The sequence below is a fragment of the Rhinatrema bivittatum genome, chromosome 1 (assembly GCF_901001135.1).
Source record: "Rhinatrema bivittatum chromosome 1, aRhiBiv1.1, whole genome shotgun sequence".
In the NCBI taxonomy this organism is placed as follows: domain Eukaryota; kingdom Metazoa; phylum Chordata; class Amphibia; order Gymnophiona; family Rhinatrematidae; genus Rhinatrema; species Rhinatrema bivittatum.
In genome coordinates, this window is record NC_042615.1 from 746,325,147 (window position 1) to 746,342,109 (window position 16,963).

At 41.5% G+C, this 16,963-nt stretch overlaps 1 protein-coding gene across 9 annotated transcripts in view; it reads left to right on the forward strand.

The window, feature by feature from the left end:
- DAB2 (DAB adaptor protein 2) overlaps positions 1 to 16,963 on the forward strand; it is a 259,005-nt gene that overhangs the window by 12,757 nt on the left and 229,285 nt on the right. For 3 of the 9 annotated variants that reach the window (XM_029578230.1, XM_029578240.1, XM_029578221.1), the window contains 3 exons: positions 9,175 to 9,513; positions 12,005 to 12,089; positions 14,005 to 14,151. The exons of 4 other annotated variants lie outside the window; for them this stretch is intronic. The gene's annotated coding sequence lies outside the window, so the exon portion shown is untranslated. The remainder of the gene's footprint in view (positions 1 to 9,174; positions 9,514 to 12,004; positions 12,090 to 14,004; positions 14,152 to 16,963) is intronic. 2 more of the 9 variants (XM_029578248.1, XM_029578259.1) reach the window with 2 other exon arrangements.

The following is a 16,963-nucleotide window of genomic DNA, read 5'->3' on the forward strand; positions in this document are numbered from 1 at the left end:
CCGCTTGAGATTTAACACATCTACATAATTTTGTGTCATCTGCAAATTTGATCACCTCACGTCATACCCCTTTCCAGATCATTTATAAATAATAAAAATCACTGATCCAAGTGCAGATACCTGAGGCACTCCACTGTTTACCTTTTTCCACTGTGAAAACAGACCATTTAATCCTTCTCTCTGTTTCCTGTCTTTAAATCAGCTTGCAATCCACAAAACGACATCGCCTCCTATCCCATGGCTTTCTTAGAAGCCTCTCATGCGGGACTTTGTTGAAATCCTTTTGAAAATCCAAATACACCACATCTACCGGTTCACCTTTATCCACATGTTTATTCACCCCTTCAAAAAAAAAAAATGTAGGAGATTTGTGAGGCAAGACTTTCCTTGGGTAAATCCATGTTGGCTGTGTCCCATCAAACCATGTCTATCTAAATGTTTTATAATTTTATTCTTTATAACAGTTTCCACAATTTTTCCTGGCACTGAAGTCAGGCTCACTGGTCTATAGTTTCAGGTCCACCGTGATTTTGTTCAGTGGATCTGATTAATCACCCATGAAAACCTTCACCGGAACGGGTATCTCTCCAACATCCTCTTCAGCGAACACCGAAACAAAGAAATTGTTTAATCTTTCCACTATGGCCTTATCTTCTCTAAGTGCCCCTTTAACCCCTTGATCATTCAAAGGTCCAACCGACTCCCTCGCAGGCTTTCTGCTTCGGATATATTTTTAAAAGGTTTTTGCCTCTATGGCCAGCTTCTTTCCACATTCTCTCTTAGCCTGCCTTATCAATGTCTTACATTTAACTTGCCAATGCTTATGCTTTATCCTATTTTCTTCTGACGGATCCTTCTTCCAATTTTTGAATGAAGATCTTATGGCTAAAATAGCCTCTTTCACTTCACCTTTTAACCATGCTAGTAATCGTTTTGCCTTCCTTCCACCTTTCTTTATGCATGGAATACATCTGTACTATGCTCCTAGTATGGTATTTTTTAATAATGTCCACGCTTGTTGCACCCTTTTTACCTTTTGTAGCTGCACCTTTCAGTTTTTTTCTAACGATTTTTCTCATTTTATCAAAGTTTCCCTTTTGAAAGTTTAGCGCTAGAGCCGTGGCTTTACTTACTGACCCCCTTCCTGTCATTAATTCAAATTTGATCATATTATGATCACTATTGCCAAGCAGCCCCCCCCCCCAACGTTACCTCTCTCCCCAAATCCTGCACGCCACTGAGAATTAGATCTAAAATTGCTCCCTGTCTTGTTGGTTCCTGAAACAATTGCTCCATACAACTGTCATTTTTTCCATCCAGGAACTTTATCTCTCTAGCATGCCCTGATGTTTCACTTACCCAGGCAATATAGGGGTAATTGAAATCTCCCATTATTACTGCACTATCAATTTGATTAGCTTCCCTAATTTCTCTTAGCATTTCACTGTCCATCTCACCATCTTGGCCAGGTGGATGGTAGTCTACTCCTATCACTATACTCTTCCCCGACACTCAAGGGATTTCTACCCATAAAGATTTGATTGTGCATTTATTCTAATGCAGGATCTAAATTCTGTTGGATTCTATGCCATACCAGACATAAAGCCCACCCCACCACCAAGATGCTCCTTTCTGTCATTGCGATATAACTTGTACCCCGGTATAGCACTATGCCATGGGTTATTTTCTTTCCACCATGTCTCTGAGATACCAATTAAGTCTGTCATTATTCACTGCTTTACACTCTAATTCTCCCATCTTACTTCTTGCATTAGCATACAAACATTTCAAAGTGTGTCTTTTGATTGTATTTCCATTCTGCTTTTCAGTTGACAGGGAAAAATTGGAATCTTTTAGCTTAGGTGAGTTTTTAATTTCAGTCACTTGGACTACTTTTATTATTGGAATCTCTCTGTTGGGATGTCCTATCTTTAATGCTTCATTAGTATCTTTTGAAGAAACCTCCCTCTGAACCATGTGCTTCTGAGCGACTGTCTGCTTTCCCCTGTGTTCTAGTTTAAAAGCTGCTCTAGCTTCTTTTTAAAGGTTAGCGCCAGCAGCCTGCTTCCACCCTGATTAAGGTGGAGCCCATCCCTTCAGAAAAGATTCCCCCGTCCCCAAAAGGTTCCCCGTTCCTTACAAAACTGAATCCCTCTTCCTTGCACCATTGTCTCATCCACGCATTGAGATGCCAGAGCTCTGTCTACCTCTGGGAACCTGCATTCCATTTGTCAATCAGTTTTTTAGAGGTATGCTTACTATATTTAACTTGAAGTATGCTTCGATATAGGATAGCAGTACACTTTGTAGAGCCACCAGTGCTACTTATAAAGTCCTTAAACTCATTAAGTTGTCAAAGGTCTGTGCAATTTAAAGAATTCTCGGAGTATATCATAAACGCATGTACTGTCATAATGTTGATCATTTGTCAAAAAGTGTTCACAAATCCGAATAATCCATAATCCCTTCATCATCCCAGAGCTGTACAATAATAGAGCAGCCCCTTACGCCTCCAATCTTTAAATGGCATATTAAAGGTATAACCCGACATACAGAGATTTTTATGTATTAGAGCTATAGGGGATAGAGTTTCATTTGTCATTCCCAAAACATTTGATCTGACTCCAAATGCCAATCGTATGAGCAATCAGAGGACTCGATCTGCAAACAAGGCGACAGAAGGGAGAAGATACAGGCAGAAAAGCAAAGTCGAGAGCTCTAAGCCTTAAGCCTATTCTTTTTCCGTAGGCAACCAAGATTTATCAGTATTGGCCAACCATGTTTTAAGACCCATCATCCTAGCTGCACAGTAATATACATGTAAATTGGGTAAAGCCCATACCATCCTGTCAGCCAAAGCTGACTTAAGTTTGATTCTGGCCTGTTTGTTCTGCCATATGAATCTGGCTATTAAAGCATGCATTTCAACAAACATTCAGGCTGACACCCTACAGGATAAAGGTTGAAATAAGTTGAGAAGGCGAGGTAGTATATTCATTTTGAGGAAGTTAATTCTGCCACTCCAGGAAGTAGCCAATTCATCCCGTTTTAGGATAACCTGTTTAATCTTAGAAATTGCCATTGCATAGTTATGCTGGTAAAGATAATTGAAAATCTTAGTAATATAAAAATGCCCAGGTATTGAAATCCTTCATTATCCATTCGGAATGAGGACAAATAGTCCGGAAGGAGCACCCTGTAAAAAAAAAAGAACAGCTTTGATTTGTGAAAGTTCACTGCCTTTTCTGAAAAAGAGCCATATATTTGCAAGAGGTTCATAAGGACTGGACCCAGTGCATAGGTTCCATCAAGCATCTGCATACAGAGAGATCTTATGCTCACAATGTCCCAGGGCAATATGGTTTTAACACTGCATTAACACTAGGTAGGGTAATGCTCCTAATTCCTTTAAAAACCAATAGAAGTAACTTAAATTTCCCTCACCATCCTATAGATAACCAATGATGTTTGATCAGGTATGGTGTAATATGTTGATGAGTGGGCACTCGTTCCTGCTGGAAAGGGAAAATCACATTGCTCTTCTTTCCCCTGTGTGAGCCTTCTGAATATACAACCACTTTTTCCGTTGACTGACATATGCCTCCTACGAACCCACGTCTTGGGATTAAGAAGGGCTTGCTTCTGTTCTGGGGTTTCTCGCAGTCAAAGCAAAATCTAAAACTCACTGATTCACTCGGAGTTCACGGGTTTTACGCAGCTTTGAGATAGTAGCAGCAGCTCAAGAGGAGGCTATTAAACCTCCTCTTCAGCCTCTAGGGATGTGCATTCATTTTTCACCAATGTGAAAAATATGACAGATTAGACCATTTCCAGTTCGTTCTAACTGGCTTTCTTGGGGGTGGGAGGGGGGTTGGAAGACCTTGTGAAGGCCTTTGTTTTGGTTCTTAGATTTATTCTGAAGGCTTTTGGGGGTGTGATGAGGGGTTTTTTTTTTTTCCCCAATTTGTTAAACTAAACTGCAAGATACATCAAAGAATGAATTCCCCCCCCCACCCTCCCGAAATGAAAAACCAAATCAAAATGTCTTTCCATGCACATCCCTAATATCTTCTATCTCCTTCTCTAGCATGGGAACTAAAGGATTAGTCCCGCTTCCTTAAAAAGAGATATATTCAGTATTTGAAATCCTCATACATTTTCTTCCTGGGAAAAAAAATTGGACACAGGTAACTTGATCCACAATTCTTCCTAGGTGGCATGGTGGCACTGCCCAGGAGTCTAGTATTGGAACCATAGCTTTGCTGGATGCTAACCAGTTGCCTGCAAAGAAGCAGAGAGAGGCCCTGACTTCACTCCAACTTCCAGCCGTAACTCAAAAAAACTGCTCCAGACACATTCTTGCTCTAAGTACAACCTCCTAGTTCATTTGTTCTCTGTAAACAGATGTGATATGCCAGATCGAATGTCGGTACTCACAAATAAATAAACCTTTTGCCTTTTATATTGACCCAAGGATACTTCCTCCTATAGGTTCTCCTTCCAATGGACCATACTCCTTCCAATGGACCATACTCCTAATGACACATCACCATAACTCCAAACGTAGAGGTTAAGTTAAGTCCCTTAACATTTCTCCAAGGACAAATTTCTAGTGACAAGGACCTGATTTAGGGTCCCCATCACACTACATTGAATTTGCAAGTGAAACCTCTATTCTGTCCAAATAACTATGCTGCAGAAATTCATCTGTGATTCATGTCCCTGTTTGTATACCATCTGCTTCCAAATAAAAGAAGCACTCTTGCCAGCCATTATGTGGAAATCAAGTTAATTGTTCTGGTTAGTGCTATATTGTTCTCTGCTGGAGGTTCTAACTGTTATAATTTTTGGATAGAGCATTAAATTTGTCTGTTTGCCAGGCCTTGAACCAGCCAGGCAGAAACATACCTACAATAGCAAATGTGTACATGTGTGTTTGAGCTAGAGGTACTTCATATCCTTAAATGCTTTGGGGAAATTGGCTCCATGCAACATTAGGCAGAGCTAAGTTTTGAAAAGTTGTTACAAAGGGGAGACAAGACATAAGGGCCATTTAGAATGTTCACTGGTTTGAAATGTGGATGCTCTGATTGCCTGGAATCCCCGCTACATCCAGTATGGCTCATCTATCAATGAGAAAGAAGGGGGAGGAGTGTGATAAGCATTTTTGGCTTTGTACCATTCATTTGAGTTGATGTCCTATTGGCAGCGTGCTGTTTGTGCTTCCTTCACCTAGTGCCAGATATTTGATATCAAGAAAAAAAAAGTATGTATTGGAAAAGGATTAATGAGGCTCATGCATATTGTAATGAAGCTGATAATGTACTTTGTAACAGGCTGATACAGTAAAGTCTGCGGGAGAGCGGGCGAATGCCCGCTCTCCCGGCGCGTGCACCAGCCACTCGCTGGTGCGTGCGATTCAGTATTTAAATTAGGTCCGGTGGTAGATCCAGGTAAAAGGAGGCGCTATGGACACTAGCGCATCCCTAGCGCCTCCTTTTTGACAGGAGTGGCGGCTGTCAGCGGGTTTGACAGCCGATGCTCAATTTTGCCGGCGTCTATTCTCGAGCCCGCTGACAGCCACAGGCTCGGAAACCGGACGCCGGCAAAATTGAGCGTCTGGTTTTTGACCCGACAGCCACGGGCCGAATTCAAAATTTTTTTATTTTTTTATTTTTTTACTCTTCGGGACCTCCGACTTAATAGCGCTATGATATTAAGTGGGAGGGTGCACAGAAAAGCAGTTTTTACTGCTTTTCTGTGCACTTTCCTGGTGCTTTTCTGTGCACTTTCCCGGTGCCGGAAGAAATTAGCGCCGACCCAAAGGTCGGCGCTAATTTCTGAAAATAAAATGTACGGCTTGGCTGCACATTTTACTTTCTGTATCCTGCGCGCATACCTAATAGGGGCATCAACATGCATTTGCATGTTGAGGGCGCTATTAGGTGCCGCGGGTTGGACGTGCGTTTTCCTCCCCTTACTGAATAAGGGGTAAGGGAAAACGCGCGTCCAATAGCAGGCTAACTGCGCTCTGTCGGAGCGCACTGTACTGTATCGGCCTGTAAGTGAGATTAGGGACCAATACTGGTCTATTCAGCCTTCCCATATATGAAGGGCTTCTGAGATGTATTTGTGTTTGGTTTGTGTTTTTTTTTTTTTTTTATTAGCCAAACTTACATAATAACTTTCGGGCATTAATTTTTCTATGTCCCAAATTTGGGCACATCAAGCCATTGAAACAATGATGAAAGCAAAATAAAACAGAGACTAAGGGAGTTAATGCATCTTAAAAGCAATTTTATAATTGTACTGTAACCCCCTTTGGGGATCTCCACTGCCCAAGGGAGCACCACAGTAGGGGGACGGATTTGTCTGAGGACCAAAGGCACTAGACTTGAATTTTCAACAAAGACTCTCCACATAGTTATGAGTCAAAAATAAACATCTTTACTGTGAAACTTCAACATTATTTGGCACATGATGATACATTTTCTCCTTCTAACATCCATGACAAACAGTTACAGCAATTCTTCCTGGGGTTCCTTCATGCCCTCCTGTGATTCTGATTTCTCTTGTATCGGTGGTAGGGTTCCCTCGTCCTGAGACACACTGTTGTACTTTACCTCCAAAGCATGAGCTCTGTGGCGTTTTTCTTTCTGCCCCGTGTAAGCCCAGCTAGGTAGCTGTCTCCTCTTCCACCTCTCCAGCAGCTGGTGCCAGATTGGCATCTAGATGATCAGCAGGGCTAACTGATGGCTTTCTCATTTTATTCTCCAGATCCTTCAGTACTCCTGTGCCACTACTTGTTTCTGCACAGTGTCTCAGTTTGAGAAGGGGAAACTTGACCCAGGGTATTCTTCCAATGGAGAAAAACCTAGAAATGAGGAAGTTTGACTCCCTTGACTTGGGGAAAATCTCCGCTGAAGAATCATAACACCTCTCTAGAATCTTATCTGGGATCTCTACATTAAAATGAGGATTGTACTATTCCGGCCACGCCTAGGTGGGCCACGCCTAGGAGAGGGCCTAGCAAAATGGTTTATAACATAAATATTCCTTCGGTGGGAAAAAAGGTTCTGGTAAAGGGTCCCTAGGCCTTTTACCTGTAGATATACATATAACCCCTGGACAGGAGTCCTAGCAAGGAGTCCATGGGGCACACGCACAATACCCAGAGCTAAGTGGCCTTCCCACGTCTCAAACTCTTCAACACCGGCCTTACAGGATGCTGTAGGGGGAGTGGGGAGTATGATCTCCTAGGCTTTGGGCCTGAACTTTTAGCTCCTCTAACATTTGGCAGTACCCGAACCGGAGGCAACTTTACTGATGAATTGAATGTAAATGAAAAACAGCACTCAGTACAAATATTTTCCAGATAATATCGACAAAAATCAGCTAGATAAATAATTGAGTTGTGGTTCTCTGAACCCTCGGGGTCCCTCCTTATTCTGAATTAGAATTTTGAAATAGTGGGGTTGTCTTCCCAACTTAAACTTCCATGTCAAATTCCTTGAATCTGTTTTCTGATCTCCACTTCTCTTCTCCTTTCCTTTCAATTGTACCGAATGGGCACAGATAGTGGATAACACCAGATGTGGGCGTTCCAGGCTCTCCTCTCCTTTGTTCTGCCACTTAGATTGGATACTGGATAAATATTCTACCTCCACCAATACTTCTGCCATGCTGGGCTAAGGGAACCAAATGGGAAAATTTAAGTCACAGTCTCACAATAAAACTTCCTTTCAACTGAAATTCTAATTAGGAACAACATAATCTCTAACATCCAGGTGAGCAATCAGTTCGGCAAATCTTTATAGCTTAAATTTCTTGCCCCACCTACTGGGGCCTAGGAGTTTTCAGGAAACATAAACTGAAAAGAGACACCTCTCTTCCTCTGACTTTCAACCCAAAAAAATCCACAGCACCTGTAGATGTTTCTGTCTTTCACAGACACAGGAAATAAGCATTGCAGCAGCTTCAGATGGGGGTGCTGTGGCGTGTATGTCCCCCTCTCTCTCTCTATTTCTCTAAATGCATAGCATTTCCACAAGCCATGCCTTTGCAGTGGTCCCTCTGGGGCCCTACATATACAGTAAGCCATTTAAAAAATATATACATTCCCTAGGTATCTCAGTCACATAAAGGTGACTCTTGGATACTAACTGCAGGGACCCACTGTTACTTTAAGTACTAATAAGGTCGGTGTTGAGGCCCTAGAAATATCTGCGGTAAGATCCTCAAGTTCTATTCTGGAAAGCCTGAAGTCTTCAGCAAGAGCAAAGCTGTAACAGTCTCTGGGCCTGGACTGGATAATATTATGGAAGCTGTCTTCCTAAATGTCTAGCATCTTGGCTTAAAGGCCTAGGAGGGCTATGGACACAACCTTATCAAATCCTACTTTACCAGAGGCGGCATCATTTGACTCAGTTTACAATGTTTTCCTCTTATTATTTATTTGCTTTTATATACCGACATTCGTTGGCATACATCCATCGGTTCACATAACAACAATTGGAATAGTATGACAAGAGGTCGTACTATTTTACATTTAACAAAAACTGGTTGGAGCTAAGTATACAATGAAACGAGAAATTAGGAACGAACTTTAATAAACGAGTGGCGGTAAGCCTTGAGGGGGCACATGTATCCAGTATAAACATTTAAGCAGGAGAGATGGTGGGTGTTAAAGGGGGGGGGGGGGTTAGGGGGGGTGTTGGTAGGCGTTTAGGAATATGAGGTTTTCAATTTCTTTTTGAAAGAGTGGATGGAGGGTTCCATATAGTAACTATTAGTCAATGTTGTACTAGCAAAGTGGTGTTTTCAGTTTATGGTTTATTTCACTTTGATTTTTATTTTTATTTGTTTGGGGGGCTTTGTCACTTTAAAATGATTACATGGCAAGGGTTACTGGAAGAGAGAAAAGCACTGAAAACCTGCAAAGAAATAAGTGGAAATAAACTCTTGGAGTTTTGATTGCAGTCCCACTAGTTGCCCGGTCTGATGCTATCTATGGATGACTCTGGTTTGGAAGGGTTTTTTTGCTTCCATATTGGAACTTCTAAGGGAAGGAACTCTGCTGCTGAAATGTCCTTTATTTTTTAAATTGTATTTTCCATGGTGAAGCCTATGGCTCTGGATTTTCATTATTTATTTTGTCCTTATTCTTGCAACCAGCAAACTGTGACTTTAAACTGAGCTTTATTCACGGAGATCGGATCCAAGTGGCATCTGCCAGGGTTAGCCCCTTGAGAAAGTGAAGGAAGGTTTTCCTAGCCTCAGAGAAGACTAACCCAGCCTTTCCAGCACTGAGATCACCTCGAGCCAGGTCCAACACCATATCTGCTTGGCCCAGATCTGCAGAACCCTGGTTACCAGAGAGGAGTTTGCAACCCACTTACCAACCAAAGGTGCTGTATAAATATGGGTTATAAAGAAATAAAGCTACACGCTAGCTCTCATCTCCGTATTTGAGGAAAATCACACGTCCATGTGCGCACGTCAGGTAGCAAGCGCGTAAGTTTTTTTAAAACCTACCCCAAAGTGTTGGGTTTGCTGTTACTGAGGTGAGTGTGTGTATAGAAGAGGGGGAGAATTGAGTGAGTGTGCATGTGTGAGAGTCTGTGGGTGAATGAGAGAGGTATGAGAGTGAACATGTACATGCATGTGAAAGAGTAAGCGAGTGAACGTGTGAGTGTATTAATGTGTGACTTCTAATCCACCACATTCTCAGGGGGACTGGAAATCAAATGTTCCCATGTATGACCAACACAGCTGAAGGATGCACACTCTGTGACCACATCAAATTTGATATTTCAAAATGGCACAAGAAAAATATTTTCCAAAATTTTTTTTTCAAGGTACAGATTAGGTGCAAATGCTGAATTCACTAAGGGCCAAATTTTCAAAAGGATTTATGCACTTAAATGGAATTTTGAAAATTGTCCAGATATGTTACTTTTAAGTACATAACTTCTTTGAAAATTCACTTCTAAGAGAACAAAATTCTTGCTAGTCTGGATTTTTTTTTTTTGTACAAATTTTGCCTTCCCCTTAAATTGGGCCTCTTGCCTTGTAGCCTTACAGCTTCCCTGGAAAGCAGTTTAAGACGGCTGCAGTATTCAAGTACAATCTGTACTTCCCATTTCGACCCACAGTAGTTTCTATTAGAAAAAAGAAAATCTCTCTGGTTTAAAACAGAATGCTCTAATTATGTTCACACCCCACCAAGCTGCTTCCCTTCCCTCCCCCGCCCAAAAAAAAAAAAAAACTAAAAATGCTACAGCAGCAAAAAGCAAAAGTTGTAGTGATTTATTAAAGACTTTATTTCACAGACTTGTTTGCCCCTGATCTTTCTGTTCACGTCACAATATCTGCTATACCTTTTTTTACAAGTGAAGCTTGTGATGACCTAAAATACAGAAGCTGTCCTTCATGACTCACAGGACAGTTTCCATTTTCAGGAAATCGTCATGTACTTGCTGCAGACTGTTTTGTTGTTTTTCCATTCATGTAGTCATGCTAACATGGGAATTGGCAGGACCCTCTTGGCTTACCAGTCTGCCTGTTTGCACCTGCCCACTCAGATATTGAAACACAGTGACACAGATAAGGACTCTTAAGGCCTATCTAGTCTGCCCAGCCTTAGATCCCATCCGAGCTCTAGCTGACCTTTCACTAGTTGGAGTTTGGGGACCCTTTGTGCTTATCCCATGTCTGTTTGTTTATTAGCTTTATTACCGTTTCCGCCTTCACTGCCTCCCTTCAGAGGCCTTTCTATACATCCACCAGTCTGTTCATATTTTCTGAGGTGGCTCCTGTTTTCTGCTTCCTTGGAGCCTCGTACCATGATCTCTTGTTCTAGAGCATTCCTTCCTTTGAAAATTTGCTTCTTGCTCATAAATAACGTTTGACTTGTGTGACTGTTTTGTTTTTCTTATATCATTTTTGTCTTTTCTCTGTGCTAGGATGTACATATTTATGGCCTTCAGTCTCATTTGGCTTTTGGCGTAGACCCCGCAATGTATTGGTAGACGTTCTCTGGGCTGCCTTCAGTCTTGGATTCCACCAGTGCCCTCCCTTCTCCTTTCCAGTTGAATTCTGTCATTGTTTTGGTTACTACTACCTGTGTTTTGGAGACTGTTTCAGGAATCAACCTCCATTCTCAAAGTGCCTTTGTTTTTTTTTTTTCATATTTCCTCCGACTATATCAGACCAATGTAACATAAACATCATAGATTAGCAAGGAGGGAACTTCTAAGAAAGTGAATACCGGTTTCAGGCATCATATATCCAATTACCTTTATGTGCCACCCTGCCGATGGTCACAGGATATATTTTAAGCTTGTATTCTGATTAGGTTGCCTTTTTCATCAATTATTTGTAGTCTGATAGGGGGCAATTTTGAATAGTCCACATTAATTGCAGTATACATGGGCATTTTTACCTTGTGTATATTGCTGCTACTTTTCAATGGAAAGCTACCTGTGGTATTTCCCTTTTGACAATTAGCAGCCACAAGCATATGCCATAAAACTGCTTGCATACTACGGGAGCAAGATAATGGGCATGCATTTTTTTGAAAATCAATTGTATGTATGGAGGTCACTATTCAAAAGCTTTGTCCAGGTCACTTTGAGATTTGACAACTCCCCCAGCCGTCTGACTGAATTATGTGAGTAACTCATTACCCGCACAATATTTAGCTGGATAAAAATAGGTAATAATGGAGGTGTTTAGGGGACATAGTAAAACTTTTTAACCAGTGAGCGCTGATATTTTAGTGCTATCAGGCTAAAGTTAGCCAGGTAAATCTGATCCGAAAAGTCCCTGTCCTATAGTTAGCAGAATAATTTTAGCTGGGTATATTCAGTGGCAGATTTACCCGGATAAGTGCTGCTGAGTATCCGAGGGAGGGTACCTGGGTCACTCCCTCTCACTGGCCCACTTAATATCTGCTTTATGGTGTTTTACTCCCCTGACCTGAAAATGCCTCTCTTTAATCCAGCTAGCAGCACAATGCACTATGGAAGCCCAGATGCATTTTGAGCTCAGCACAGAAGGGAAACTTTCAGACTGGCCAATTTGCCCAGGTAAATGGCTTTGAAAATTGTCATCTGCGCACATAATATATGATTTTATTTATTAAAACATTTTGTTACACAAATGTGTTCATGTTTAAAGCGGATCACAAATTTAAAACATTGAACAATAAAATGCATAAAACAAGAGAACCATAACACAAGATGGACTGAAAACATACATAAACAGAAATTGGAGCAGTACCCTAAAATCAGCCAAGAATTTGGGGAACAACTTCTTCAAACAAGGTTTGCAAGTTCTTTCTGATTCGCAGTACATCGCGCCTCTCTCTTTTGACTAAGGGCAAGTAGTAAACTACTCCACAATTGTGAGGCCTGTAAAAGAAATGCACAATGGTTTTTCAATGACAGAATGAAAATGAATTTTGAACATACTGAGCGCAAAGTGTGATCTGGACAATTTAAAAAAAAAATAAAAATGCTCTGGACTATTTTCCTGCAGGCTTTAAAAAATATATATATTCTTAAGATAAAACCTTACATTTAACACACAAGGCCACTGGGTGCCAGTGCAAGACAGTCTTTTTTTGGTGTCATTTGCTCATGTCTATAATATTAGTAATAAGATGGGCATCAGAATTTTGTATCACTTACAAATCGTTTTTGCTTTTTGGATAAACCATATTGCAATAATCAAATGTAGGGACTATATAAAAACAGGGATGTACCTGGCCAAAAATGTATGTTTTCTTTGTTTTGAGAGGGGAGGGTTCATCTGTTTTGGGGGTCTTTTATTTATTGTTTTGCTTTCGGCAAAATATTGCAAATAGGGGCACTGTTTGTCATGGTTTGAAAATGTATTAAAACAAAACACTGTAGTGTTATGCTGTGTGCAGATGCCACCGGGTAACCTGGTATTAATGCACCTAAAGGTGGGGAGGGGCGGAGGACTCATCAGTGAGCCGGGGGGGGGGGAGTCGGTACAGGCAGATTGAGGGCCATTTTGCATGGCCCGATGTGGTTGCTCCAATGACATCTCTGATGTTGCCAGAGCGCCTGCAGCTGCTCAGAAGGAGTTGTCCCAATTCTCACCGGAAGATAGGTGGAGCAAAGCATCTTTGGGCCAGTTAAATAGTTTGCCTCATTGGGCAATTTTGAACCCATGGGCATGTAGAGAGTTTTGAATGGGCAATGAGAGTGTTAAAGAAGGGAGCAGCCTTTGATTTCCTGCACTCTTTGCTGCCAGCGTAGCTAATTTGGTGAATGCCTTATTTCCTCTCCCTCTCCTTTTAGGTGCATGCCAAAAAATAAATAAATAAAAATAAGGAATTGCATTTGGACACCAAAAACGTTGGAGAGACACTGCCCAATTCTAGTGAACCTACTGGATTGTCAAAATATAAAATGAGAGAGAGAGAAAAACAGCAAGGCTAGCTAGCTATGGACAGTAGTCGTATGTCTAAAGAATCTACCCCAATCAAGGACCAGTAGACAAGGCAACTATGCCCTGTGGGTCCCAACTCAGTTGCCCCCGTCTGCCATTCATTCCCGTCAGGGGAGGGGCGGCAGCTGAGGGCCCACGTGATTGCAGGGGGAATTACTTCCACTGAAGGTGGAGTAGTTGCTTAGTGGTTAGAGCAGTGGGATACAAACCAGGGTTCAAATCCCACTGCCGCTCCTTGTGACCTTGGGCAAGTCAGTTAACCCTTCGTTGCCTCAGGTACAAACTTACTGCCTGATTCACTAAGGCTTTTCTCCCATTCAGTGTCTATGAGAAAATACCTTGATGAATCAGGCTTCTAGATTGTAAGCCCTCTGGGGTTAGAGAAATATCGAAATCTTTATTGTTGAATAGCATCAAATCCTTTTTAACAAGATCTAAAAACTGTGTAAATAAATGTTGTCGTCTCCTTACTTCACTAAACATCGAGTCACAGTTCTCTAACCAGTATTATATCCTCCACAGAATCACACCAGACATGACGGCCAACACAACATAAACATGAATTTACCCCCACAAAAAAGTGGGAAAGAAAAGGAAAACATGGAAAAAAAAATACAAAGAAAAAAACCATTTAAATGACTCTACTTGGAGAAAGTCCTTTAAAGATTTATAAGCCAATCGAAGCCAATCGCTAGTTAATCCACTGCATCCAACACAATGTATGCCAACGATAGTTGCATTTCCTGTGCAGTTGGAACAGAGTATTGCTGAGACAGTGTCAACGGCTGAATAATGTTCGGTCGTGTCGAAACGGCAGCGGCTTAAACATGGGGGCTTTAAACTGACTGGCTTATGTCTTGGTATAGGAAATCAGCGTTCTCTCAATGTATCGAACATCCAGCAGTAGTACCGCTTGTCACATCACCCGCTAGAGCTAAAGACGGCAAAAGTAGCATTTGTCACAACACCCAACGCTGCATTTTGCTTTGTGGTCCTACTTACTTAAGACACCATTGTAAGTGTGCACTCAACATACAAGGGAGTTGCCTGGCTCTGTTATGACTACATTTAGAGAGAGGATGGTGGACACACTGAGCATGATGTTGAATTATGACTCACACGCACGATAGCCAGGTCATCCGAGTCAGAAGCATACAATAGTCCCTTTCATGGTACTGCGGACACACAGGCCACATCATGCCTGAAGCTTGCTGGTGATGCTGCATGCAAGATTGTAAATGCAAGCAGATATGCACAAGTTGTTTGGCCAACCATCCAGCCTCCAGGTGCCCCAAAAAAGGTATCGATAGAAAAGGCAAATGAAAACATACTTGCCTGAGTACAAACATCTGTTTTGTAGAAGGAAAGAGAGAGCCGTCTAGCATGTTTTCCCAACGAAAAGGCTACTGTCACCTTGTTAAGGGCATCGGGGATATTTTTAAAATCCCTTATTTTGGTGTTAAACGCCAGCTTGCTGCGTCAATGCTCTGTCCACCATTCACCTTGCCAGGGTTGTGAAAGAAAAGCTAAGGACCAAGATGGGATTAGGGTGGGTGGCAAGCCTGTTTCTGGGACCTCCTTTCCCCCAAAATGGCTTTGCCACCTCTTGCTATAGTGCCCAAGAAAGGCCTGGTAAGTTTAAAATTGATTATATAACCTTTCTTACCCAGCTGGTGAATCTGTGAATGATTTCATTCCTGATGAGGACCGTTCTGGGGAGTGTGGCAAATGTATAATTATAAAAAATTACAAATACTGGGTATTTAATGTGTTACTAAACAAACTCTGGTGTCCGGTATCCCTTCACGGGGTTTCAACCATTCATCAGTTAAAACTCCAACAAGTGCAGAAACATTTTACTTCTAAAATGTCTGCCTGTGACATTGGCTCAGTTTTTATCAATTTGTCTTTATGAGTGAGCAAAAAGGATACCGGACACCAGAGTCTGATTAGTAACTCTTTAAATCCCTGGTATTTGTAATTTTTATTATTATAGTAGGGGGATTTTCACGGAGGCTTTTTATTTATTTTGGTGAAATGTGTAATTATATCAAAAGCTGATATGAAGTTTCTTGTGCTTCTCCCCATGCACTTTGTCAGTTTCCCTTGCTATGTATATATTTTGATGCTGCCTATTTTGACAACTGTATGCTAATGGATGCTCTGTCTCATGTGCTTATTTCAAAATATTCAGTACCTTCCTACATTGGGAGCTAGTACAGTTGCAAAGTCTGATCCATTATGTAGATAACTTCTTGTCAGCCCTAATGGTATCAATGCATGTTAAGAGGTATTTTATCGGTTTCAGGACCTAGCATGCTGCTTTGGGATACTGTTGGTTGCCAACAAACTGGAGGCCCCTACCAGAAATTTTAACATTTCTGGGTGTAGAATTAGACTCCATCCTGATGGTGTTTTTAGACTCGCACAAGCTGGGGATACTTCACATACTGATTCACCTTATGTCCCAAGCATGCAAGGTCACACTTGCTCACAAATGGTCTATAATTGGGAGCTTGGCATTCAGTTGCAAAGTTATCCCAATGAGATATATATTCTTATGCAAGCTCACCTTGGCAGTGGTAATTGTATGCAGGAGCAATCACTGGATAAGAGTGAAAAGTCTTTAAAGGAGGACCTAACTATATGGGATCATTTCTTGTCCAGTGCAGATTTGGACCTATATTTGGATGCTTCTGTAGATTTTGCCAGTGCTTCTGGTATTTAGTGACTTGGAGACAGATTGCACATGATTGTGTGTAGCTTTGAATATTACCTTCCTTGAACTTTTTCCAATTGTTGAATCTGCTTGCATGCACTAAACACATTCTAAGATTGCTGATTATTTCTTGTTTCAAATGGGAAGAACTCTGGAATCTAGCACTAGATGCCAGTGAGACAGGGATCCCAGTATGGACACATCTGTGGGCCATTGGAGCAAAGATAGACTTGATTTGCTGCACAGTTCCATGTCACTGGCCACATAGTGGTCATATGTAAGTGGCTATAACGCCATAATGGCCAAATGGTCTAACAATGAATGGTATATGGTCCTGTCCTTATCCATCTGATACTACGGTATATAATTCAAGCCAGGCAGTCGGTGTCATCCAGAGGTGTTAGTTCATGTCAACTTGGCCGATGTCTTCAAGGTGAAGATTACAACCACCTTCACCAAGTTTCAAGGTGGTTGTAATCCTGCCTCAGCCTTCAAAGTGAAATAATCCAGCCAGACTATGTAAATCCAAGATCCCTACACAGAATAGTCAGACAGATTTTATACACGCATTTGCTCAAGCTTGGTATATCTTGCCAGCTAAAGCTGCATACTGCTTTGAACTAGTTTTATTTCAAGCTGCTTTTACTATCACTTTCGTTGCTGCTTGAGACTTAATTGAGGTTGTGCCAGTGATTAGCACCCAGGATGCTAACTCTGGGCCCCCCCTAATCAGACATTTTGGTTTCAGATGGCAAATTGCTA